Source organism: Pristis pectinata, chromosome 45 (genome assembly GCF_009764475.1).
Source record: "Pristis pectinata isolate sPriPec2 chromosome 45, sPriPec2.1.pri, whole genome shotgun sequence".
In the NCBI taxonomy this organism is placed as follows: Eukaryota; Metazoa; Chordata; class Chondrichthyes; order Rhinopristiformes; family Pristidae; genus Pristis; species Pristis pectinata.
Genome location: NC_067448.1, coordinates 63,839 through 90,438, shown reverse-complemented (window position 1 = coordinate 90,438; position 26,600 = coordinate 63,839).

Below are 26,600 nucleotides of genomic sequence, written 5' to 3'. Positions count from 1 at the left end.
CATCATGGATCGGGCTGAAGTGAGAGTCGACACCTGAAATAGATGATGAACTAAAAGAAAACTTACTGCCTCTCACATCAGCTATTGGGAAAATAACTCTTGACTGTAAATATCCTTTCCAAAACAAGCAATTGGCACCAATGGGAGCCCCATTTCGGGCCAGTGCTTGAACATAGTAAGTGACTGAATTGCAAGAGAAGCCTGAGACCCCTTCAGTCACACAGTCAGTAGTGGGTGTCTGAAAGGCGATTGTTGTGATCCCAGAAGCCCTCCAGTTACTTAACAACTGAATAATAGATCACATGCTAACATTTGTTCGCTCATGGTATGTGTCCCCGCCTGTCATACAGGAGACTGGTGTTCCATTCCGCTATAGGGAGACAATTTATTTTCCTTGCCAGATAAAACTAGACTGCAAATTTCATTTTAAATAAATATTTTACAATGTACAAAGAGTTTGATGTTGAAATGATCAGTTCATTCGACATTCAGAATGTGGAACAGCCGGTCTGCAGTGAGTCTGGGACGAGAGAGTAGCCCGAAAAGAAAGGACTTTGTGTTCAGATTCTTGTCCAAAATATCCTATCAGCGAGTCTGTATCTCAGCGCCATTCGGTGTTACACTCAGTAACTGAGTCTGTTACTACCAGCACATTAAACCGGGCAGGTACAGTCCGATGAGATGAGAAGTGAGAGTAAGTGCCCTTGATATCAAAACACCATTTGTCCCAGTTTGGCATCAAGGACCCCTGGCTTAATGGGTGTCAAGGGGAATCGGGAAAAGACCTTCGCTGTCTGGAACCATAACCGGCACAAAGAGTAGGTCAAAGGCTGGGAATCGTGTAGAGAGAAACTCATCTCCGAACACCGCCAAACCAGTCCGCCATCTACAAGGCTCAAGCTAGAATTGTGGTGGAATACTCTCCACTGGCCTGGCTGAGTGCAGTTTTAAAAACATTTCAGCAGATTGACGCTATGCAAAACACAGCAGCCGGCTTGATAGGCACCCTCCCACAGCCTCCGCTCACTCTACCACCTACGCACAGTGGCGGCAATTTGTTCTATCTACGGGATGCACTGCAGCAACTCACCAAGACTCCGTTCGACAGCACCTTGTAAATTCATGACCTTGGTCAAATGGAAGAACAAGGGCAGAACAATCATGGGAGCACAACTCGCTGGAATTTCCCTTCCAAGGCACATGGCGTTCCCACTCGGAAAAATATCGTCGTCCGTTCATTGTCTCTTGGTTAAAATCCTGGAACTCCAACTGAAATACTTCGCTGGGAAGATCCCATGTTGACATTTTCTTAAGTGAACGGGTCTCGGGATTAAAGTTGTTCTTCCCTCCCCTAGGCCCGGACCGTCGTTTAGACTCTGATAAAAGTGAACTGGGGAAAGCGCCCAGAGAAGTTAATTCTGTGGACATGTGCGCATGCGCAGGAAACCACTGCTCTTGGTCCTGATTGAAAGACGTCAGCAGGGCTCATGCGCGGCCCTCTGCAGCTCTGCTTCTGAGCGTCAATCCGTCAGTTAGTGACGGAAGGTTTAAAGCTGCTGGTAATGGAGAGCTCCCGGGTTTGGCAGTACAATATTGCCCCAGTCTGATACCCTTCCATCTGGGAAGCAAGGGATTTATCAAATGTCTTCCTGAACTTCGAACACATACACAGAAAATCCCAGATATCTATTATCCTTGTTCTCCAATGTACTCCAGTTGAGATGTTATGGTAGACTTTCTTCCATTAATCCAGGTTGAGCCAGGTCCAATCCCCTTACCGTTTTCCACATTTTCTGTTACCGTGTTTATTTCATACTGGATTCCAGTTTGTTTCCCATTGTCCTGATGTTCGGCTAACTTTGTGAAACCAACTTTATTCCTGTCTTTCCTTTTGTAAATATTATTGTCAAATTAGTCATTCTTTACTCTGCAGGAACTTTTCCAGAGTGGAAAGAATTTGGGAAGATGACCAACAATGCAACCACTGTTTCCAACGTGATTCCCTCCAGTATAACTTAGAAGGTGACTACAGTTGAAGTTAATGCAGCCTTTGAAGGAGCGTGGCATCAACAAGATTTGGCGAAACCGGAACCAAATGTAAGACAGTCGGAGTCATCTCCCGGAGAATGGAAAACTGTTGTTTGGTCAGCTGTATATCATTCTAGCGCCAGGGCATCACTGCAGCATTTCTCTCCCAGCCCCAACTACATTCAGCTGCTTGATCACCATTCCTTCGATCACAAGTGGAGACGTTCGCTGACGTTTTAATGACCTTTCAACTCCGCCGAAATGAACCATCCCACGCCCGCGTGCAAAAAGTCACCTGGAGATGAGTTGACCATTCACAAGAAATGTACTGCCAACAGAACTTCCGAGTAATGACTACCTCCGACAAGAGAATGTCCAACCACCTAACATCGGCATTCCCTTGTTTTACCATCACTGAGTCCCCGAACATCAAAACTCCGGGTGTTACCATTGACCAGAGCCTGAACTGGGCCAGCTATATAAACACCGTGACTAGTGTGTGACCGGGGTTCTCTGGGATATTATTAGAAATCTGGCCTCTTATTGTTCTTCGAGACTGGCCAGGAGTGCAGCTTAATTTTGGGATCAACTGCGTTTCATTGAACAGCTAGAATTTTGATTTACTTATAGCAGATATGAGTTATAGGACACTCTATTTATAGCTCATCAGCCATTGCAGGTGTCGACTCTCGGCTGAATCATGACTGTGCGTTGTGTAAGTGCAATCTGTTGGAAGATGGGGACATCAAGTGGACGCAACAGGAACTGCAACAGAGTGCATTTAAACTGAGTACATCTTGAAACTTCAAACTCTGAGACTCGCCTCGTCTTTACGATCATGGTTTTATTTACGAGCATAAATTCAAATAAAACATTTTCTTTTTAAAAAATCGAGGTTGACGATGAGTGTAAGAGAGATTACATCGTCATTTCTTGAAAGCAGACCAGGGATATCATTACCATCCCTCATCTTTTCCCTGTAAATCAATGAACGGATCAACGGATTTCCCAGCTATCTCTCTGTCTATTCCAGGTCCCTGCAGCAAACTGCGATACGTCCCAATATGTCCCAGATGATGTGCTCACACTCAGTCTATTCAGCTCTCACCCGTGTCTGTTTTTACCCTGTGGGATCTCTCTCCTCACTGCCCCTCCATTGCCGGCATAGACTCGGTACACTTCTTCTGCACAAGCCAATATCACGCTTTGCTTCTGAGTATCAGTCACGCTCTCTGCTCCACGAGGATATTCTCGTTTTTACCCTGACCGGCCCAATGTTTACACATTTTAAAAGCTTTAAAATGCGCGCGTCTTTGTGTTTGTTTCTGTGTGTGTGTTTATCGCTCTCTCAATCTCTCTCTCTCTCTCTCTCTGAGTGTGTGTGTGTGTGTGTGTGTGTGTGTGTGTGTGTGTGTGTGTGTGTCTGTCTGTCTGTCTGTCTGTATGTCTGTCTGACTGTGTGTGGAGTGTGCCAGCAACCGGGACTTTTGAATTCCCACTTCTGCCACAGGCCACAATACATGTTCCCACGGCGTTCAGCCCTCCTATCGTTTTCTGACAATTCACCTCCTGTCCATGTACTCCTCTACCAGTCCCATAGCCAACAAGAACGGCTTCTCTCTGTCAACTTTTCCTTTGCCCTTTGTCACTTCAAGTACCCCAATTACATCTCATCGCAATCTCCTCTGTTACAAAGCGAACAACCGCAGATTTTCCAGTATGCCCGAAGATTATTTCAGCAAATCTTTTCAGCTTCCTCTCGAAAGCCATTACAGATTCTCCTTCCACTGAGGTGGATTTGTTCTTTTGTGAGTTCCAGCGTCGTCTGTTTGAGGTTCAGATTTTCAGAATCTGTAGTTTTGAGTTTTTTCGACAAAATCCTCTAATGGCTGTGCCAATCTTTTTGTATATGTTCAGCACAATATCCTCCCTATTTTCCCAGCAGCTCTCTCCATAAAGAGCAGAATTTCCTAGGCGTTTTCAGATTTAACCTATGCCATGTCTTCCTTACGAGCCTGAGCCACGTTGTCTGATCCACGGGATGATGGCCATTTTAACCATGACCGGCCCCAGATTTCTACCAATCTTTTTCTCTCTTATATGTGTGTGTGTGTGCACTGGACATTTGAATCGCCCTTCTGTCACAGGCCACAACCGCTGTTTCCCGTGTGTTATTTTTCATTTCCTGATAATTCATATCTCTTCACCTCTCGACACGATGCTCCATGTGTGGCAGAACCAATGGTTTATGAAGGTTCATTAGGATTTCCTGGTTTTGCTTCGCAACGCCTATGTGTGCGAAGAACAGGACTCAGACTACGTTTTGTTTTTGGCCACAACCTACCCCGCCTCTTGCAACCGGTAGTTCTGTTGCATGATAGCGAGGCCAACGGATATGAACAGGAACCTCACGGGGCGAGACACGAAACAGGTCAGGGGCTGGTCTTCCCTCCCTCCTCCTTCCAACTTCTCTCCTTTGGAGAACCAAAGCAGCAAAACACCGAGAGGATGAGATGTACCTTTCCAGTGAGTTAGTGGTGCCCAGTGTTGAGCAGGGATGTCTTCAAACAGTTCATTTCGGAAATCATATTTTTACAAAATTTGGGTGGTATCCATGCAAGTGAGCCGTTTCATCCAGTAGTATTTGAAATGATAAAATATCTCGCGGTGACATGGTGAGTATTGCTGTATCTGTAGAGCATTGTATCCAGAAAAAAACACTTCACAACGCACCGTTACCAGATGCTCGACACAATGATCCGGGCTGGGGAATTGAACCTGGACACATTAAGTGCAAGGATGACTTGTGAAGAATGTCTGTGTCGGATCATTATCTGCACAATGCCTTCAGTAGCTGAATCCACGGAGTGGTCAAAGTAACCAGATCGGGTGATGTAAAGAGTCTCCACTCTCCCCAAACAAAACAGCCATTGAGGTCATAATACTCAGGGTGAGCACGGCGTTTTACGTACAACAGGAAATGAAATACAACACACATTTTAGATGAGGTGAACGTTTTGTTTTGCCCTTCTCATTGGTTTCTGTAAACCTCTGTTGTGTTTTCGTCCGAATGTTTCCTGAGTGAAAAGACAGAATCAACTAATTTAAAAAGTACGGGAATCTTATGGATTCCGGTTCAGGTTTCTCAGTTCTGAGTCACATTTGTTCATCTGCGACAGTGGACCTTAATCTGATGTTATTTTTGTCAATGGTCATGTGGAGCGTAAATACAGTAATTGCATCGCTGCTGCCGAATCTGCTGAATCAGTTTCTCTCTTAAACTTCATCAATTGTATGGTGAGTGCTGAACCCAACAGTCTACTGAGCCGTAATACAAATGCAAAGTATATTAAATATTTATGGTAAAGCTCAAAGAAGGAATAATCAGGTTTGCATTTTATTTCCAGAGTTTACAATATAATACACGCAGATATTTCACTCCATTCATCAACTCGGCCCTGAATTTCCTCTGTGTCAGTCCATAAATACACGTGTTGGTGCAGGAAATGAGCATCTGCAACATAAAACCAAACTGTTGTAGGATATATGTGGGCGTACTGTAATATTTGTTTATGTAGATATAATTTTCCGCTTGCCAGTTCATGCAATGTACAATAGTGGGTATCCACAATAATATGAAATTGGCTGATAGAGCGAACAACAAAATCATTGACTTTCTCCAGTTCTCCACCTCTGGATCCTTCTGATTCTCACTATTCTTCCTGAAGCCCCGACGGACCATAATCGCTGCTATAATATGTCTTACTGTGAACGCATTAAATAACAGAATTAAACAGATGGGTAATAGCGGTGTCATGATGCTGTGAAATACCTCGTAAGCTCTCCACGCGGGTGATGTAAAGTATTCCGCTTTGGGAACGCATTGCTCTGAATCCCCTGCAAAGTAAAATGGAAATGACTGAGAACAGCTGCCTGCAGCCACTGTTACTGTCACCACAGTCGCTGTTCTCACGGTGCAATATCGTTTCCGCAGCTTCTCGCAGCAGATCGCGATGTAGCGATCAAAAGTGAAAGCGACCGTCAACCAAACGGAACAATCCGCGACTGCAATCCCCAGGATCGGTGCCAACGCACACAGCGGAGGTTTGACTAAGACATTAGCAAATAAATAGATAGAATTAATCCGATCCAAAATAACAGCAAAGACAACGACCATCAGATCTGCTACCGCCATGGCCAACAGGTAGCGAGTGATGCACTTGGAGAGACTGCATTTCCCGCGGGACAAGATCGCAATCGCCGTTAAATTGACTGAAAGAAATGATAAAATAAAGAGTCACTCCTATATCGGCCGAATCTGGTCATTGCATGGTAAGGATGATCGTCCGGATGGTGCCCTGACTGGGGTCGCAGCTCGTCACCAGCGCCCCTGCCCTGACCGAGATAGGAAGTGTGCGGCCGACCTGAATCACACGTCGTGATCCAGGTACAACTGAGATGTCGCCTGTTTCAGGCCCTGAGGAGAATCGACAAGAAGCAAAGCAGCTCGTTCTCCAGCGATTCTCTCAAGCAGTGAACAGAAGACCGGACACATTTGCATTTTGTCCCTGAGCTGACGGCGTCTTTCCTGAAATCTCCAGCCTCCATGTCCTTCCCTCTGGTGAATACCGATGAGATGTATTCATTCAGGTCCCTCTCATATTCTGGCTCCACGCACAACTGGTTCCTTCCGTGGCTACTCTCTTGCTTCTATCATAATTACAAATGTCTATATAACCGCATAAGCGACTCCAGACTGGTGTGTGGCCTCCCTGTTGCCAGGTTCCAGGACGTATTGCAGCGGCTGCAGAACATTCTTATGCGGGAAGGTGAGCAGCCAGAAGTGGTTGCGCACGTTGGCACAAGTGATATAGGTGGAGAAAGGGATGAGGTCCTGCGGCGTAAATGTATGGAGCTTGGGAAGCAAATGAAGCAGGACCTCGGGGGAGGTAATGAATTACTTCCATTACTCTGGATTACTTCCAGTGCCCCCAGATAGTTTGTGTAAGAATAGAAGGTCATGGCAAATGAATGCGTGGCTGAAAAAAACGTGCAGGGGCAGGAATTCAGATTTTTGGACATTCGGTATCTCTTCTGGGGCAGAGGTCAGCTGTACAAGAGGAACGGCTTACACCTGAAATGGACAGGTCCAATATCCTGGCAGGGAGATTTGCTTGTATTACTGGGGTGCATTTAAACTAGATAGGCAGGGAGTCAAATGAGCAGTTGGAAAGTGAACCGAAGACAGTGACCGCACGTTGAACAGTCAAGTCAGGCAAGAGCACGGCAGAGAGCGTGGAAATATTCTACTGGATTAAATTGAATTTATTTCAATGCAAAGGGTCAGCCAGGTAAGGCGGATGAACTCACGGCGTGGATACCTACGTGGGACAGTAATAGTACAGCCATTACAAGAAACGTGGCTTGGTATGACAGAGCCGTCGGTTTAGTGAGCCGGGGTACACGTGCTCTAGACTCGTTAGAGGTGGAGGAAAGGGACGACGGGCGCATTTTTGATCAAAGGGAAAATCACGCATTCCCAGAAGTAAACTCACTGAATGATCATCCAGTGAGGCTTTACCGATGGAGCTGAGAAATAAGAAGGGGAATATGACCTTGTTGGCCCACAAATAGTCCACGGGAATTAGAATAAATATGGAGGGAGATTGTGGAGAGTTGCAATAATGATAGGGTTGTCATCGTAAGGGATTTCAACTTCCAAAGACAGGGAGTGCCATACGTTTAAGAGATTGGATGTGGTGGAGTTCGTTAAATGCACTCACGAAAGCTTTCTTGGGCAAGATATAGAGGGACCTTCTGAAAAGAGAGCAAAGCTCGACCAACCCTTGGTTAATAAACCAGGAAATGTGACTGAGGTGCCGGGTGGGGGGGGGGGGATCATCTGTGGGTCATTTTGGTACCAGTAACCACAGCTCTATTGGTTTTAAAATAGTTTTGACAAGGGACAGAACTGGTTCACAAGTTCAAGTTCTCGGTTGTGGCAAGGCACATTTTGACGGTATAAGACAGAAGAATGCAAAGGCTGATTGTGTGCAATGGGACCACAGGTAAGTGTGAGACTATTAAAGCTGAGATCGTGCGAGGTTAGCCTTACATGTTCCTCGTATAGTGAAGTTCAAGGTCGTTAGAAAGAGGGAGCCCTGGATGATGAGAAATAGTGAGGCCCTCGTCAGGAATCCAGGGAGAGCTGGCTAATTGGATGTACAATTGGCTTGATGGTCGGGAGCAGAGGGTGTGGAATGTTGTTTCTCGGACTGGAGACCCGTGACAAGTGGTGTGCGGCGCTGGGTCATTGTCGCTGTGATCTGCATTAACCAGCTGGATAAGAACGTACAAGGCCTGGTTGGGAAGTTTGTAGATGACATTAACATAGGTGGTATCGTCGACAGTGAAGAATGTTGTCAAGAAATCCAGGAGACATTGATCAGCTGAGTAAGTGGGGCGAGGAATGGCAACTGGAGCTTGATTTAGGTAAAGGCGTGGAGTTATATTTTGGTATGTGAAATCCAGGTAGGACTTCCACAGTGAAAGACAGGGCCATGGGGAGTGTTGAAGAACAGAGGGATCTTCGATTTCAAGTACGTGGTTCCCTGAAAGTGGAGTTACGGTTAAACAGGTTGGTGAAGAAGGCTTTTGGTACGCTCTTCTTAATACGTCAGGGCAGTGTATAAAATAATGAGAGGTCATAGTTGGGCTGTACTAGACACTGGTGAGGCCACACTTGGAGCATTGTGTTCAGTTTTGGTTACCTTGCTGCAAGAAATATCTGATTAAACTGTATAGCGTGCAGAAAAGATTTATTCGGATACTGCCAAGACATGAGAGACTGAGTTATAGGAAAAGGATTGACAAGCAAGGACTTCATTCCTTGAAGCGTAGGAGACTGAGAAGAGATCTCAGAGGGGAGTATAAAATCATGAGGGGCACAGAGAGGGTGAATCCTATGTCATTTCCCCAGGGTTATGAAGTCAAGAAATTGAGGGCATATGTTTAAGGAGAGAGGGGAAAGGTTTAACAGGAACTTGAGGGGCAATGTTCGACACAAAGATTGGTATGTATGTGGAATGAGCTGCCAGAGGAAGTGGCCGAGGCAGGTAAAATAACAACCTTTAAAAGACAATCGGGCAGGTACATGGATTGGAAAGGTTCAGAAGGATATGAGCCGAATGCTAGAAAATGGAAGGAGCTTGCATTGACATCTTGGATGGCATGGACCAGTTGGGCTGAAGGGCCTGTTTCGGTGCTGTATGACTCTATGACCCATAACGATTTTAGGATTCGCATGAATCCTACTTACCAACGTCTCTTGATAGCCCTCTTTTCCCACATATTTTCTTAAGATTTCCCCTGTATCCCGTTTTCACACTGAGTGGCTATTCTGATAACAATGCCCTATAGCTGCCGTCACCTTCCTAGTTTTCCCTCACCACTGTTACCCCTTCCTGATCCAGGTGCAGATTCTGAACCTCTACAATCCTTCTTTTAAAAGCCTCCCGCTGATCAGTTGTTGTTTCTCCCTCTTGCAACCTCTCCCACTCTTCCGGGTTCTGTTTACACAGTCAAGATCCGTCTTCCCCCAGTTTAGAGCCCAAACTCGAGGACCAACTTAATCGTTTTTGCATGACTGCCGTGAAGCTCACCGAACTACGGATACTGTTCCCAAAGAGTTCTTCCACAGAACCTTCATCACTTGGCCGTTCCCATTGCCGAACATGTTAATTACAGCTCTTCCCTAATTTGATTCTCTGCATACTACATCGGTAAACCCTCTTGAATGAATCTTATGAAGTCCTGCCAATATAATCCTCGTGAACTCAGGCAATCACAGGCATATTGGCAAAGTAAAAATCCCCTCCAGCTACAATGCTTTTGTGTTGCACGCTTCTGCCATCTACCCATATGTCTGTTCTTCTAATTCCTGCTTATATTTTCAGAAGAATCTTCAGGTTATTTCACGAATCAAGAGAGATAACTTGTATCGACAGTAAAGACCTTCTGACGTTCCGAGCTTTGTAAAGGCTCAGATCTATTGGGAACAGGACCTCTCGTCATCCCGTCTCATGTAAGACGTCATTCGCTGACCGCTCCAACTCACGGAACATCGACATCTGCCGGACGTGGGGAGTCGCAGGTCGGAAAAAAGACTCGTGTGATCCAGCATTGCGCGGGAGTTGCAGGCGGGTCCAGTGTGATAGGACTCAATTAAACAATTATGGGAATGAACATGTTGAAAGAACCTCTGTAAGAAAGTGAAACCAATGTTCAAACAGAAGTCAACGCAATCAATAATCATTTGGTGAGAGTGTGAAAATGGAAAACGTGAGCAGAAGTGCGCAATGAGAGGCAAGATTGATGCAATGGGACACCAATTATTGTCCACCTTCCTGCACGGCTCAGTGGTGAATCTCGCTCCGAAAAGGACAAAGGTTTAGTTGTGGGAAACCGGCTGCAGACACTGCTTGGAGGACAAAACTATTTTTGTTGGAGAAACAGAAAAAAATAAGGAACCGGCAGAGCGACACTCTTGAAGACAGATCTTCCCTCGTTAGCCTAGTTAAGTTTTTCACTATCGGGGAAGACCCAAGAAATCATCACATTTGTTGATGGAACATCAAATGGCGCTTACTAAGGTAACAAGTAGAAAATATTCATAAAACTCGTGCATTAGACTGATGGTAAAAATTATATGTAAATGGTCAGCCGTTCATTGGCGTGTTGTGATGGAAATTCCGTTAAACTTTTTCTCTGTGGGACATGACGAATCTGGTACATTCTCCCAGACAATAAAACTTGGGTCAATACTTTTCACCTGATACTGCAACGGCATGGACTTCAACGAAAAGGGTACAATTTGAGTTCCCTCAGTTTGGGAAGAGTTTTCTCGGGTGAAGAGGAAGAACCTTTATCCTCGTGACCTGAAAGGCTGGGGATAGTTACGTCCCGAATAGAACGTTACCCGGATTCATACCACGCGTTCTCCACAGGGCGCCAGTAAACCTCCATGGATTTATGGCTCAAATTATTTTGGGACTGCTCGAAACTAAATATGGGTATCACGGACGAGAGAGGACTCAGCAGTGGCTCTGCACCAGCTGGCAAACCACGCACCCCTTGGCGGCCGTATGACTGACAACCCTGGACAGAAGATAATACTGGTGCGGAATCTATTGACTGCATGCTTTGTCAGGCGACTTAAATATTTCTGGTAGAATATATCATTCATAAAACATTCTTTTTTCACTTTATGCTGATTATGTTACAACTATAAATGTGTGAATGTATTAATATATCATCCAAACGCTGACAAACAATGAAGGTGTCAAAATAACATAAATCACATTATAAAACCCAAATAACAATGTGTTTCTCTTTGCAACGTTCACTGACTGAGTTGAGGCAACGGACTGAGCATTTGTACAGCAAGTCACGACTACTCCACATTGCAGCGTGTAATTTAAAGACTGTGCCAAACATATAGCAATCAGTTCCGGTACATTACCTGGAATGCCGACAGCCGCAAGTACAGGATAGTAAGTGCTCACGATGTGGTAAATTGCTGGATATCCCATTTTCTGCCTGGAACAGCGATCAGTTGTACGAAACGTTACAACTGCCCTCATTCGCTGGTTCAAAGAGTCCTTATATACTTGGAGCGATGACCATTAAGCCAATTAGTGCCCTCCTCAGTCACATTCGCCACAAGCCACTGAACAAACTTTCGGTAGGATCTATTTTTACTCATTGTGCAACAAGCTGAACTCTTCGAGGGACATGACAAACAATTTACTTTTATGTTATTTTGACAGATTTTCAGTTAAGAAGTTTGCAATTTCAATTCTGTGTCGTGAATATAGAGCAGCCGTAAAAAGAAACACTTTTACGTGGAGCTTTGTTTTTTTTTGGATAACCACCGCTACGTCCTTCAAACACCTTAGTTATAACATTCCTGTCATCACATAGGCTTGTAAGTCAGTGAGATTATTTTCGCAGGTGAAATGAGGGACAAGCGATCATTAGAGGGGATAGCGTAGCCGCTGCCTTGTCGTTCATAAGGTCTTTGTCCTGGAAACAGTAACGGGGGTGGAAGAGAGATAGAAAAAAAGAGGTCACTGCATCCCCGTACACCTCATGAATTCAAAGAGTCGAAACCAATCTCACAACTGACTGCAATGCCGCACACCAACAACCAGTTATCAGGAAGCCGGCTGCAGAATGTACACGGAATAATAACAGCATTTCACGGCACAGATGCTCTTGGATGTCCTGTCCACTAAAATTAATATCACTATTTTCTCAACATTATCAACTGCTTCATTTTTCTCATCCCCTTTCTAGTCTGTATTAAACCTCCTGACGAGCATAATAAAATCTTCCTTTGCTTCCACTTCAGTTGAAACCCGTCCCTCTTGTTTTGGCCACCTCTGCTGCAGAAAGGATCGCAATGATTCAAGAACCTGAATCCCTGGTCTCTGCACCAGCTCCTCAGCCACCCATTCATCTGACCTACCCTTCCATGTCTGTCCCCATGAACACCTGGTGCTGGGAGTAACACAGACATCACTACCGTTGAGTTTCTGCTTTTTTAACATTTCCTAACTCCCTATATTCATTCTGATGGACCTCATCCCATTTTATTTCCCTTGTCGCTGGTACCAATGTGCACAACGACCACTGGCTTCTTACCCTCCCCCTTGGGAATATTCTACAAATGCTCAGAGACATCCTCACCCGAGCACACGGGAATCAAAACAAAACCTCTCGGTTTAGGACACAGAATCTCCAATCTGTCCCCCGACTATCTGGCTTCTTATCACTGGCGTTCTTTCTGACCTCACCCTTCCCTGCTGAGCCTCGGAGCCGGTCACGGTGCCGCAAACTTGGTTGCTGCAGCTAGCCTCGGGAATGGCATCCCCCAACAGCATCCAAAGAGGTATAGCTAGAACTGACTGGAATGGTCACGGGAGAATTCCGCACCGTCTGCCTTTCCTGGTATTCAACCAACTGCCTACAGCCGGCACCTTAGGTCTGATTACTTCCCTGTAACTGTATAACAATGAGTATGCATTGTAAATTCTCTCAACTGCCAACGTCAATGATGACAGACACTTCCCAAGCACTTTCCTACAGAATTACAGTTATATCAAGACTGAGATATTGGTCCTTGGGCCCAGAGCCTCTTGTCGTCACATCCATTGGGGACGCGGCTGGAAAACACTGCCGTAAATTCTGGACGAAAAAGCTTATTCCCACAGTTCTAGACGCTTTGACCTTGCGCTTCTACTAATGGCGAGGTGAACGGCAGTAAAGAGAAAAATGAATTTAATATGTGACCTTTATTATAATCATGACTTTATTTTTCGGAAGCAAATCCGTGCATATCTGCAGTCCCCTTCAAATATTATTGAACACTTCTTTCTGCATCACTAAACCGTTTGTCTAATGTTCTGACCATACGACATGCGATTGCATTTTCAAATGCAACGGAACGATAAAACAAGGATTTACCATATATCTGTGTGCAGGAGTATGACTTAACATTTTGACGATCTGGTCACTCGACATTTACCTGAGGCGAAATTTTCGACGTTAATTAATTCGAAGTATAGCCATACGCCGGATTTTTGCCTGTTTAACAAAGATGTCCCTGAAGCAGTCGGGGATATTTCTGGGCTGAAATGAAGTGAGAGATGAAATGCTGCTGGGATATGATGCCCGGAATTCGGACCTTATTTTCTCTCCCAAACATACCTTGGATATCAAATGTAATGGGACAGAACACGGTTAATGGCAGGAACCTAAAGAGTATTGATGTCCAGAGGGATCTCGGGTCCAAGTGCATAGCTCCTTGAAAGTGGCTACAGAGGTTGATAGGGTGAAAAAGAAGGCGTATGGCATGCTTGCCTTTACTAGTCGAGTAATTGAGTTCAAGAGCCAAGATGTTGCAGCTCAGTAAAACTCTAGTTGGGCCGCATCCAGTATTGTATTCAATTCTGGTCGCCCCATTATAGAAGAATGCTGAGGCTTTGGAGACGGTGCGGAAGAGATTGACCTGAATACCGCCTGGTTTAAAGTGCGTGCGCTGTGAAGAGAGTTTAGACAAGCTGGGGTAGTTTACTCTTGAGCGACGGAGGCTGAGTGGAGATCTGAGAAAGGTTTATATGATTATGAGCGGCTAAGGTATACTCAACAGTTGGTATCTTTTTCACCAAGTCGAAATGTATAATACTAGAGGGCGTGCATTTAAGGCGAGAGTGTGCAAGTTCAAAGGAGAAGAGCCAGTAATATTTTATACACTCAGAGTGATGAGTGCCGGGAATGAGTTGCCAGAGGTGCTCTTGGAAGGGAGTACGAGAGAGGCGTTCAAGAGTCTCTTAGATTGGAAGAGGAATGTGCATAGAATAGAGGGACATGCGCATGATGTCGGCAAAGGTGATTTGTTTAGTTAGGAGTTTAATTATCAGTTTAATTAGTTCGCCACAACACCGTGGCCCGAAGGGCGGGTTTCTGTGCTCTACTGTTCTATGTTCCGTAGTCTATATTTAAATAATATTTTCATCGGATATTCCATTCCATTCATCAGCTCCTTTCGGAATTGATTTTGAGTCACTGCATAAATACAAATTTTTGTGCAGTAGCTCAGAAGCAGGTAGACAATGGCATGCAAAGGTCTGGGCACCCCTGGTCAAATTTTCTGTTACTGTGAATAGTTAAATAAGGAGAATATGAACTGATCTCCAAAAGGAATAAAGTTAAAGATGAAACATTCTTTTTAACATTTTAAGCAAGATTAGTGTATTATTTTTGCTTTGTACAATTTTAGAGTAAAAAAAGAAAGAAGCGCCATGCAAAAGTTTGGGAACCCCACGAGATTTGGGCACTCAGATAACTTTACCAAGTCTCAAACCTTCATTAGCTTGTTAGGGCTATGGCTTGTTCACAGTCATTGTTAGGAAAGGCCAGGTGATGCAAATTTCAAACCTTTATAAATACCCTGACTCCTCAAACATCCCAACAATCAACAGCCATGGGCTTCTCTGAGCTGCCTACCACTGAATAATAAAATGACTAATGCCCAGAAAGCAACAGAAGGCTATAAGGAGATCGCAAAGTTTTTTTTTCAGTTAGCCTTTTTCTCAGTTCGTAATGTAATTAAGAAATGGCAGTTAACAGGAACGGTGGAGGTCAAGTTGAGGTCTGGAAGACAAAGAAAACTTTCCGAGAGAACTGCTGTTGGATTGCGAGAAAGGCAAATCAAAACCCCCGTTTGACTGCAAAAGACGTTCAGGAAGGTTTAGCAGACTCTGGTGTGGTGGTGCACTGATCTACTGTGCAGCTACACCTGCACAAATATGATCTTCATGGAAGAGTCACCAGAAGAAAACCTTTCCTGCGCCCTCACCACAAATTTCAGCGTCAGAATTTTGCAAAGGAACATCTAAACAAGCCTGATGCATTTTGTAAACAAGTCCTGTGGACTGATGAAGTTAAAATAGAACTTCTTGGCGGCAATGAGCAAAGCTATGTTTAGAGAAAAAAGGGCGTAGTATTTCATGAAAATAACACCTCTCCAATTGTTAAGCACGGGGGTTGATCGATCATGCTTTGCGCTTTCTTTGCAGCCAGTGGAATCGGCAAGATTTCACTGGTAGAGTGAAGAATGAATTCAATTAAATACCAGCAAATTCTGGAAGCAAACATCACGCCGCTGTAAAAAAGCTGAAGATGAAAAGACGATAGCTTCTACAACAGGATAACTAAACACAGCTCAAAATTCACAATGGACTACCTCAAGAGGCACAAGCTGAAGGTTTTGTCATGGCCCTTACAGTCCCTCGACCTAAACATCATCGAAATCTGTGCATAGACCTCAGAAGAGCAGTGCGTGGACGCGGCCCAAAAATCTCACAGAACTAGAAGCCTTTTTCAAGCGAGAATGGGCGATAATTCCCCAAACAAGAATTGAAAGACACTTAGCTGGCTGTAGGAAGCGTTTACAAGCTGTGATACTAGCCAAAGGGGGTGTTACTACTTACTGAACATACAGGGTGCCCATAGGTTTACTTTGGGCCCGATGGATATAAGGAAGTAATCTTGCTTAAAATATTAAAGAAATGTGTCATATTTAACATCATGCATTTTGGAAATCAGGTCATCTTTTACTCGCTTAGCTATTCACAGTAACAGAAATTTTGACCGGGGTCCCCAAACTTTTGCTTGCCACTGTATGTAGCTTATGTAGATGGTTTGCTCTGCGACAAAATTTGGGTTACTGTAACTGGTAAAATAATATAGTCATGTAATTCTGTGATTAGATAAAAGATTAAGCGCGGCATCCAAAGCATTATGAAGTTGTCGTATATCGCAAAGAGGAAGGTGATGGATTTCTTTCGGGTTTCCATCACGGAATCGTTGCAATTCCCATTTGTCCTGATTCCTGTTGTACTCCTGCGGAGTCCACTGGCCGCTAAAATATGTCCCACGATCAGAACATGAAACAACGATATCAAGAACGTTGGGGGCAGATGGGAGCAACAGCAGTGAATACAGATGAATGCCACCCATGCGGGTTCACTACCTACCTCAGCTTTTGCATGAAAACCCCAAGATATGTTGTGCACTGTTATGACAAATGTAAAGTTCTGGTGAATCATTTTACAACAGAAGGTTGGGATCACAGTTCCTATAATCCTGGCTACAGTTTTCTCGGTGCAATATTTGGTCCCCAGTTTCTGGCAGCATATCGTCGCATATCGATCAAGTGTGAGTGAGACTGTCAACCACACGGATATGCCAATGCCTGCATGAATCAGGACCCTGTGGAGAGAGCACACGTGGGCAATATAAAGGAAAATTGTCGGGGAATATGTCATTAATTCGAAAGAGTATGACGTCAATAACATCGCCCAACAGATCTGCCGTTGCTATGGCCACGACATAGCGACAGACACACATTGGAGAGGTCCCACTGTCACCGGGGGGGATCACAATCAACACCACGTTAGCTGTAAAATGGGAAGACTCAGAAATCAGAAATTGTCAGTCAGGGTACATTCACAGAGACTGTCACATCTTCCCTAAATTAATGCGCGACTTACCTCGAAAATAGGAGTTGGGCTTGGAAAATTTGTTAGCGGCAAAGATGTTCCGCGAAGCAAATAGTTAACATACAAACTTAATACAATGTCCCACATTGGAACACGAAGCAAGGAGTGGAAATTGAAAGAACGGCCTCTCGAAAACGTTCTTGGCGACTCACTCACAACGGTGCTAAACCATTGGGAAGTGCGGTACAATTCACCGCAGATCTGAAAAAATCGCCGGTCTCCAAATAACATGGATATTTCAAGTCAGCAGGAGTTCATGGATAGTTTTTTGAGAACCGGTGTTTGACTGACCTGGTGATAAATTTAAGGTCAGGGAGGATGAAGAACCTCGGGAACGTCGCCTCGTAGATTTAAAACAAAATGTTTGGCTCAGTTGCACTTACATTGTTGCTTCGCAATACTGATCCCAATGGATTGAATAGGGCAGTGACGATGAATGGAGCAGTAACGATCCAGACAGGAAGGATAAAAGAAGGAGACGACAAGGAGAAGAAGTTTTCCTGGAGTGAGCGTGAAACACTGCTCAGGGCTCGGAACTTGGATCAATATTTAACGCATGTGTTTTTTAATGGAAGATGGTGTGTTCAATGAAACACTCATTGAGGATGGCAGTGATGGGATATGTGGTCAACCCTGTGGAAGCTAACAGTGTGATAGCGACAGAATGGGCAGAGCAGGGACGGGAAGAAGGAGGAAGGTGAAACGTGCAAAGAGAACCACGATAAGATGACAATTTTAAACTGCCGAGAGGAACTGACGCAATTGGGGTCAGACGCGCAGTGGTTCACAATACCTGAACATAATCAGGGCGGGGTTGACAAACCAGGGGTGATTCTTGCACTCCTTAGTAGTGTTGTAATGTAGAAGAGCTTGGAGGTTTCTCGGAGCATTTACGAGACACGAACGAGGTTACGGCTGGAAAATTGCATCGAATGCCGTTCACCAACATTAGGAGCGATCAGAAATACCGAAGGGGCCTGCTGAAAAATCAATATTTTCTGGTATGATTTCACAGAAATTGGGTCTCAGCGGAAATTATAGCCTGGAGAAAATTAACTTTTTCTCCTTCGGATAATGAGGTGGGGAATATTTTGACAGAGTGATACGTAGTTATGGTGGGTTATACAGGGGTAAACAGAGAGATTATTAGCCATGGACCAGACGGGACATAGTGATTCATACATACACAGTACCGCAGGTTGAGAGGACGGAGATAGATTCACCAGCACAGAAACAGACACTTTGGCTCATAGAGACCTCGCCGAATATTGATCTCTCACCCACATCAATCCTGCAACCCTTTCGATTTTGTTATCTCCTCGCCAAGGAGTCGCGCTCGAACTGACATCTTCTGTGCTGGCAAGCATTCAATGAAACAAAGATGGTTACGTGATCCTAACATGAGAACAAATGAGGATGAGGAATTAAAAACAGCATTTCCACAGCTATATCCGTTGCAAATATTGAATCGCGGTGGTTACGAGAGGAAACAAATGGAAGTGGAAATGTAGCAAGAAGAATGTCTTGACAAAGATAGCGGGGATCCGGGAGATTCAGTGCGTGTTTGTGGAAGAAATTCTGAAATGATTCAAGTGGTTACAGAACGGGCTGAGAGGCAGAACAGGTGAAGATGCGTTGGAGCCGAGAGCGGAATGCAATTGGAAACTCTTACATCAGTGAAAGTGTAATTGTAAAATAAACAGACGGTGATACCTACTGAACGTGGTAGGTCCAGTATCAGGTTGATCTGAAAATGAACGCATGTATCTGATATGAAGCGAGAGGCCGCGGCATTTACTGAATACTCAGGCAAGAATATGAATGAAGGGCGCCCAGTGAGAAGGTACAATGGATTTATGAAACACGGACAATGAGCAGCGGTGTGACTGCACGTATAGATGCTGCTTCCCACCACTTGGAAAGTGGAATGCGAAGGGACGATTGTGTTCATAATTCAGCTGATGAGACCAGGCTGCGAACCTGTGTTCTCGCAAGGATTGCAAACCCAACTCTGTCAGCGGTTGCTAAGACCAGGAATGATATCCTGCGTCGAGCAGGAGAGCAGAGGGAATGTTCTCATCAATAGCGCCGCAGCCGCTGTCATACTGCTCAGATTAACAGGTGTATCTGTAGGTACGGAGCTGTCGGTAATGTGTATGCACACGGCAATGTGGAAATTGGGCATATTGTAGCCTGAAAATACGGTAGTTCTAAGGAGATGTTACGGAAAGTAACCAGACAGAAGGTCTGATCAGTTGATGCATGAAAACAATAAAGTGAACGTAAACAGTTTTATTAACCGTAGGACTCTTCAGTCCGGAATATATTAAAATCAGTTCAACGATCTGAAGGATTTTGCTATAATATACGGTGGCATGCAAAAGTTTGGGCACCCTTGGGCAAAATATTTCTTACTGTGAATAGCTAAGCGAATAAAAGATGACCTGATTTCCAAAAGGCATAAGGTTAAAGATGACACATTTCTTTAATATTTTAAGCAAGATTACTCTTTTATTTCCATCCTTTACAGTTTCAAAACAACAATAAAGGAAAAGGGCCATAAGCAAATGTTTCGGCACCCTGCACAGTCAGTATACACCCTTTGGCAAGTATCACAGCTTGTAAACGCTTTCTGTATCCAGTTAAGAATCTTTCAATTCTTGTTTGGGGTATTTTCGCCCATTATTCCTTGCAAAGGCTTCTACTTCTGAGAGATTCTCAGGCCGTCTTTCATGCACTGCTCTTTTGAGGTCTGTCCACAGATTTGCTATGATTTAGGGGGACTGTGAGGGCCATGGCAAAACCTTCAGCTTGTGCCCCTTGAGGTAGTCCATTGTGGATTTTAAGGTGTGTTTCATCTTCAGCATTTTTACAGGCGGTGTGATGTTTGCTTCCAGAATTAGCTGGTATTAATTCCCTTCATTCTTCCCTCTACCGGTGAAGTGTTCCCCGTGCCATTGGCTGCAACACAAGCCCAAAGCATGATCAATCCACCCCCGTGCTTAACAGTTGGAGAGATGCTCTTTTCATGAAATTCTGCACCCTTTTTTCTCCAAACATACTTTTGCTCATTGCAGCCAAAAAGTTCTATTTTAACTTCATCAGTCCACAGGACTCGTTTCCATTATGCATCAGGCTTGTTTAGATGTTCCTTTGCAAACTTCGGACGCTGAATTTTGTGGTGAGGACGCAGGAATGTTTGGACCCAGCAACTGACCCAGTGGAAGATAATATTGAGGCAGACTGGAGACATGTATTTGTCTTCCTCCAAGTGTGAAAGAATGCAGATAGAGTAAATAACAGGAACCTGTCCTCAGTAGCTGAAAGTGCGTAACTGGAGGTCACAAATTGGGTGTGCTTTGTGAAGTTTCCTATGTGTGTTTGTGGAAAGTCTTACTCGCAAATGAAGTCTATAACACTTGTAAAGTGTGGATTGATAGGAATGATCAGAAAAACCTAATATCACACTCCAGTAGTGAAGAGGATAAACATGATATGGCGAAAGTAACAGCAGAATGAATGGATGTGTCTTAGAGAAAGTATGTTTGGATGGGATGAATAGCCTCCTGCAGTACTCTGCCATTTTTAATTATGTAGGACTGATGCTGCCTCGAATTTATCAAGATGTCCAAGTTCTGGCGGAAGTGCATTTATCTGATGCATAGAACATTGTAGATGATAGCAATATTAATGTATCTCCCAACAAACTGGCCTGGGTGCAGAGACTGACAAAGCCACCTAAATCAGTGAGTGTTGCTGGTAGGATTTTAACAGGTGCGAGTTCTGCAAAGACGGTCTGCATCCGTTAGTTTCTTGAAACGAGATGCGCAAGCCCAATGCTAACTTAGCAATGGGACACTGCGGACCAACTTTTGCACGACCAATTGTTTGCGCTCTTGATGTTTTTTGCATTGATTTCTTGTTTGGCAGACTTTTTTCTCTTTACTGTCTTACGTAATTCATGTACTATTTATATATCAAATATGTTCTGTGTGCTGTCTGAACCAACGTGCTTGTGATGCTGCTGCATCACAAGGACTCCAAAATGACTACCCAAAGGCATACTGTGGGCCAGGTTTAAAATCTCATCCCTATAAACTTTTGGAACAACAACCTGATGAATAACTTCCCATTCCTCATTAACAGGAACATGAGGAGGTCTCCATTTCCTCATTAACACTCCATTTTTGACATAACATCCACTTGGCACTTTCTCAATCTCCTCACATGAGAGAGCTTTTTCTTTCAATTCTGTCAACTCAGGGTCGTTTGTCTGTTCCACCATAAAATCCTTCCTCGACAAAGACAAATCTTTAAATTCTGGCTCACTATAAGGATGTTGATCCTCCAGTGAAGACAGAAAAGTCTCAGATAAGGCATCATAATTTTCTTCCTGTTTAGGACTGTCACAAGGAACCACATCAGACTGCACCGGCCTGTCTGTCTTGGCTAATTCTTGAGCTCTATCTCGAGTCACCGCACATGATGGGTAAACATCTGGATCATTCTCAGACTCATCAATCCTTGGTTTGGTCGTTAACCGTACCACAGGAACAATTTCTCCATCTGCAAGGTCATTTCCCAATAACAAAGAAACTCTTTCCACTGGCAACCTAGGTCTTATCCCTATCTCGACAGGTCCTTCTACGAACTTTGACTTTAAAATCACCCTGTGTAAAGGGACAGACATAGTGTCATCTGTAACGCCTCGCACTAGACTTACCTCACCAGTGTCACTTTCTTCACCAAAATTTAAAACACTGTCCAGCAAGAGAGATTGACTAGCCCCAGTATCTCTAAGAATTTTCACTGGCACCTGGGGTGACTCATCATTCAGTGAAACAAAACCCTCTGATACATAAGAACGGAATACCTTTCTCACCTCCTCCAACTTTTCCGCTTTTACCTCTTGCAAGGACTGATCTTTAACAGCATCTCCTAAACCTTTTTGATTTTTAATTGCCTGAAAGCAAGCATTGGGCACAGCTTCCATCCTTTTCTTCAAAAGGGCACAATTAGATATCACATGGCCAGGTTTCCTACAGTAATAACAAGTACGCTCAACAGGTTTCTCCAGCCCTGGCTTCTTTTCATCCTTCCCTTTTTGATTACCTCCCAATTTAATCTCCGGTTTGCCTGGATTGTCCTTGTAACTCTTTTGAAAGGTTTTAGGTTGTCCCCATTCGGACTTACGGGTTAAAGCATAATCATCTGCCAACCTAGCAGTTTCTTGTAAAGTTTCCACTGCCTTTTCATTTAAATATGTTGTTAATTCAGCTGGAACACATCTTTTAAAGTCTTCCACCAGTATCAATTCTTTCAATTTCTCATAATCCCCACCTACATTTTTAGCCATGTACCATCGTTCAAAACATATTCTCTTTCCATTGGCAAATTCCATATAAGTCTGATCTGCAGATTTCCTCAAGTCTCTAAATTTTTGTCTATAAGCTTCAGGTACCAATTCATAGGCCTTCAATATAGCTTGTTTTACCTTGGTATAATCAGCTGCATCCTCAGCAGACAAAGCAGAATAAGCTTTTTGAGCTTTACCTTTAATCACACTTTGTACCATAAGAGCCCATCCTTTCCTTGGCCAGTTTGAACTCACAGCAACCTTTTCAAAATGTTGGAAATACCGATCAACCTGATCTTCTTCAAAAGGAGGGACTAATCGAACCTCCCTGCTGGCTGAAAAACCATCATCAGAATCAGATTCCGAACTCTTTCGCTTCATTTGTAACTCATGCTGCCTCTGTTTTTCCTTCTCCTCTGCCTCAAACTTTAACCGAATTAGTTCCCGTTCCCGTTCACCTCTAACTTCATCTGAGTTAGCTTTAGTTCGGCCTCTAATTTATTTTGTTCTCGTTCAGCTTCTAATTTATTTTGCTCTAGTTCAGCCTCTATCTTTAACTGGGTTTGCTCTCGTTAAACCTCTAATCTCTTTTGTTCTCGTTCAGCTTCTAATTTATTTTGCTCTCGTTCAGCCTCTATCTTTGACAGCTGCACCTGTGCATCAGAAATTGCTATTTCACTGCCAGGAAACTGTTTGAACACTTCCTTCTCAAACACCTTCTTTTCCACATAATGGCCAGCTATCAGTCTCTGAATATCTGCCTTTCTCATAGACTGCTTTACTTCTGTAAGGTTTAGCTTTGTAGCAATCTTTATCAAATCATCCTTTTTCGCCACCTCCAATCCCTTTTGGGTTGGTGGCTCCAAAAATGCCTTAATCTCCATTGCTGCTGGTTTCCACACACACAAGCCAATTAAAAAGAATTTATCAGACCTCCCTCAACAATCTTTGGATTGAATCCCGAACAAATCTCGTCAATCTGGGGAACGATCCCAGACGACACTCGTTAATCTTTGGATTGGATCCCGGACGAATCTCGTTAACCTTGGGAACTATCCCGGACGAGCCCCCAATTTTGTCACGAACCAACAACAAAAGAAACACACTGAGCATGATTCAGTGTTAAAAACTATTTTATTAATTACTACTTATGATAATACGTAAAATAAAAGTAAAAATGTTAGTATGTTAGAATTCAAAAATGTTAAACCTCGAACGTTAACCCCAAAACTAAACTCTCCGTGTCCGTGTGTGGCAAAGTCCAAAACTCCCAGTTCCGGAATGGTTCTTAAAGTTCAGTTCCGCAAGTGATAAGGTGAAACATGAGCAAGGGCTTCTTCAACAACCACCGTTGTCAGAAGATAAGACGTAGACGTGGAGAAACATAGAGAGAGTAAATACGAACTCCAAATGTTCCACGATGGAACCCAAACGACACTCCAGTGTTTACTCGGTAGTGACTTCCTCACCCCGAAAAGCATCCAAATCGTGGTCGTCCACATACAAATACCTGTTTCCTTCTACAGGTCAGCAACAAAGTGAAATCCACCGGATTACTTCCAACTTCCATACATGGATTTCAGTAGCAAACACAGTTATTGTTTCTCATCCATCGATAGAGAAAACAAGCAGGCTGGTGTCTCTCTCCCTTCTCTCTCTCTCTTCTTCTTCTTCTAACTTGTTCAACAACGTCATTAAGTCCTTTATCTTCTATTGACGTAAGCACGCCCCACACACACATACACACACACTCTCTATCTTAAAGGGACTTTCACTGAGTCCGTAACAGTATTAGTTCCTCATCGGACGTGTGCACATGAGAATAAACTCTAGTTGACTTGATTTGACTTGACTTGATGTTCTGGTGGGAGGACTAGAAGACTCGTTTTGAAAAATAAATGGGAATGACGGGGACATCATCGAAAGTTTTAGACAGAAGAAAAAAAAACAGATCTCCTGACCAATCGTTTTTGACATTGTCGTGAAACAACAGAACTCAGATCACACAAAGAAATGTTGACAAGCTGTGCAAAGTAGAGGAACATACTACGCGGAGTCAGAGGCTGTCCAACGAAATATTCAGGCGTACACTGACACAGTTTACCACAAATAGTGAGATTGAATATTTGGACAGGTATCAAACACAGGGGCAAAATAAAGCAGATGATGCAACATTAGAGCGACCTCAAGATCAGAGACGTCCGGAGAGCATTTTCATGGGCCCTTCATGGCGCTGAGACAAGTGCTGTCGTTTGAGCAATCACGTTTGACTCTCACTACACCTGACCAGTGAGGGTGGTGCTGCTTTCTCTGCTTAGTGGAGGAAACCCGAAGGTTCAGCGAGCGCACTCATGCCAAAATTTCTTCGGATACCAAAAACTCGGAAACTCAGTTCCTTCAGATTTTAATTTTTCGTGCCGCCCTTATCAACTTCATGCACAGGTACGTTAGAAATTATCACCTGATTAGATGCAGGAAGCGCACCATTTGACTGGCCACATTATAACTTCCGCTTGTCAGCAATTCAAGACCCTGATTTTTTCTGTTGTCGTTCAGTTCTCCTCTGAAAAGTGTCTTTCAATTCTATTCCGTCCTGTCACAGCCCGTCCCTTCCTGCGCTCACCGTCTCTCACATTACCCACTCGTTGTAATTATTATCTGTTGATTCAGTTCTGTTCCGGATCCAAGATTATTAATCTTCATCAATGGCCCCGTTTCTGTCTCCTCGACTGCCTAACCGCTGAGCCTTTCCAGCACTTTCCATCTTTTTAAAGGCACGTAAGTTTCATGTTTTGACACATTAGCTACGGACGCTCGATGAGTTCGAACGCACGGCCAATAATTGAAGAAGGAAGGATTTCCTATCTATTGCAAACCACTGACTGAACTCAGTTGGCGTTTTTTTTCAAATTCTGAGCTCTCGTTATGAGATGGTCGACAACACAGGGATGGTGAGGGGAAAGTTGACAGAAGTTCAGAAAATTTGTCTTCTGGAGAGATCGAAGTCATGTTCTTTTTTTATTCTCTCTCTCTCGCTCTGTCTCTTTCTCCCCCTCCATCTCTGTCTTCCTCTGTCCCCATCTGCTCTTGATATAAAAAGTGTCTCATTGAAGGAAAAGGCAAATAATGCTTCGACTAAGTTATCCCCATTCGCACTAGTAAACATGTTTATTCCTTGAACGTCGGGGCGGAGGGCGGAGGAGAGAGCAGCGAGACCTTTCTGTGGATGAGTTGAAAGGGCGAACGAATGCGGCCATCTGAACAGGTTAAGACATTTTGGCTTGTGTTGGCAACGAGCATAATATCACCAGTGTTTTGCAAACAAAGTGAGAGCCAGTGCACTTCCGCTGTACTTTGGAGGTGTGCAGCCAATTCTGAGAGGAGATCTATTTTCTGAGCCGCGTACCAGGGAAGGAGGACAAGCGAGGACTGGGATAATCATAGACGTGGAACATAGATGCAAGTTTCTGCTGTAGTTGGCCTGCGGTCGATTTGAGGAAGCCGCTGATGTACGCAGCAGACGGAATGGTCGGTAATGAAGAGAATGGGACGAGTTCAGGTTGTCTCAGAGGTAAATAAAAACGAAGTGAGGTAGCAGCCTGGTTCAGCAGCAGAGATTGTCCAGACGTAGATGCAGGAAGCAGAAATTGCGGATTGAACACCCTCATGTTGAAATTAGAGTTTTCCTGTTCTGTGAAGTTGTTTTGTGCAGTCAGTAACATGCAAGGGACAACTCCATAAACAACGAGGATGGAATAAGTAACAAAAAAGAATGCAATGAAACGTGATTCACAGAATTAGTAGTTGGACAGAGACACATACCAGGGACTGCAACAACAGCCAGGATGGGAGAGTTGATGGGTTGAATAGTTTTGAGTGCACAATAGAGCCTCAGATTTCGTGTAAACCGGTGATAATCTACAAAAATATAGTGAGAATATGGAAATGCATTCCTTCCCATTCTTGTAAAATTCCGCTCTACTCTTCCCAGATTCTGATCCATTGCTGTAACATCCAACGCCACTGCTCCCAGATCAGGATCCATTCCTGTCTCTGTGCACTCCGCCGATTCCAGAGGCCACACACGATGC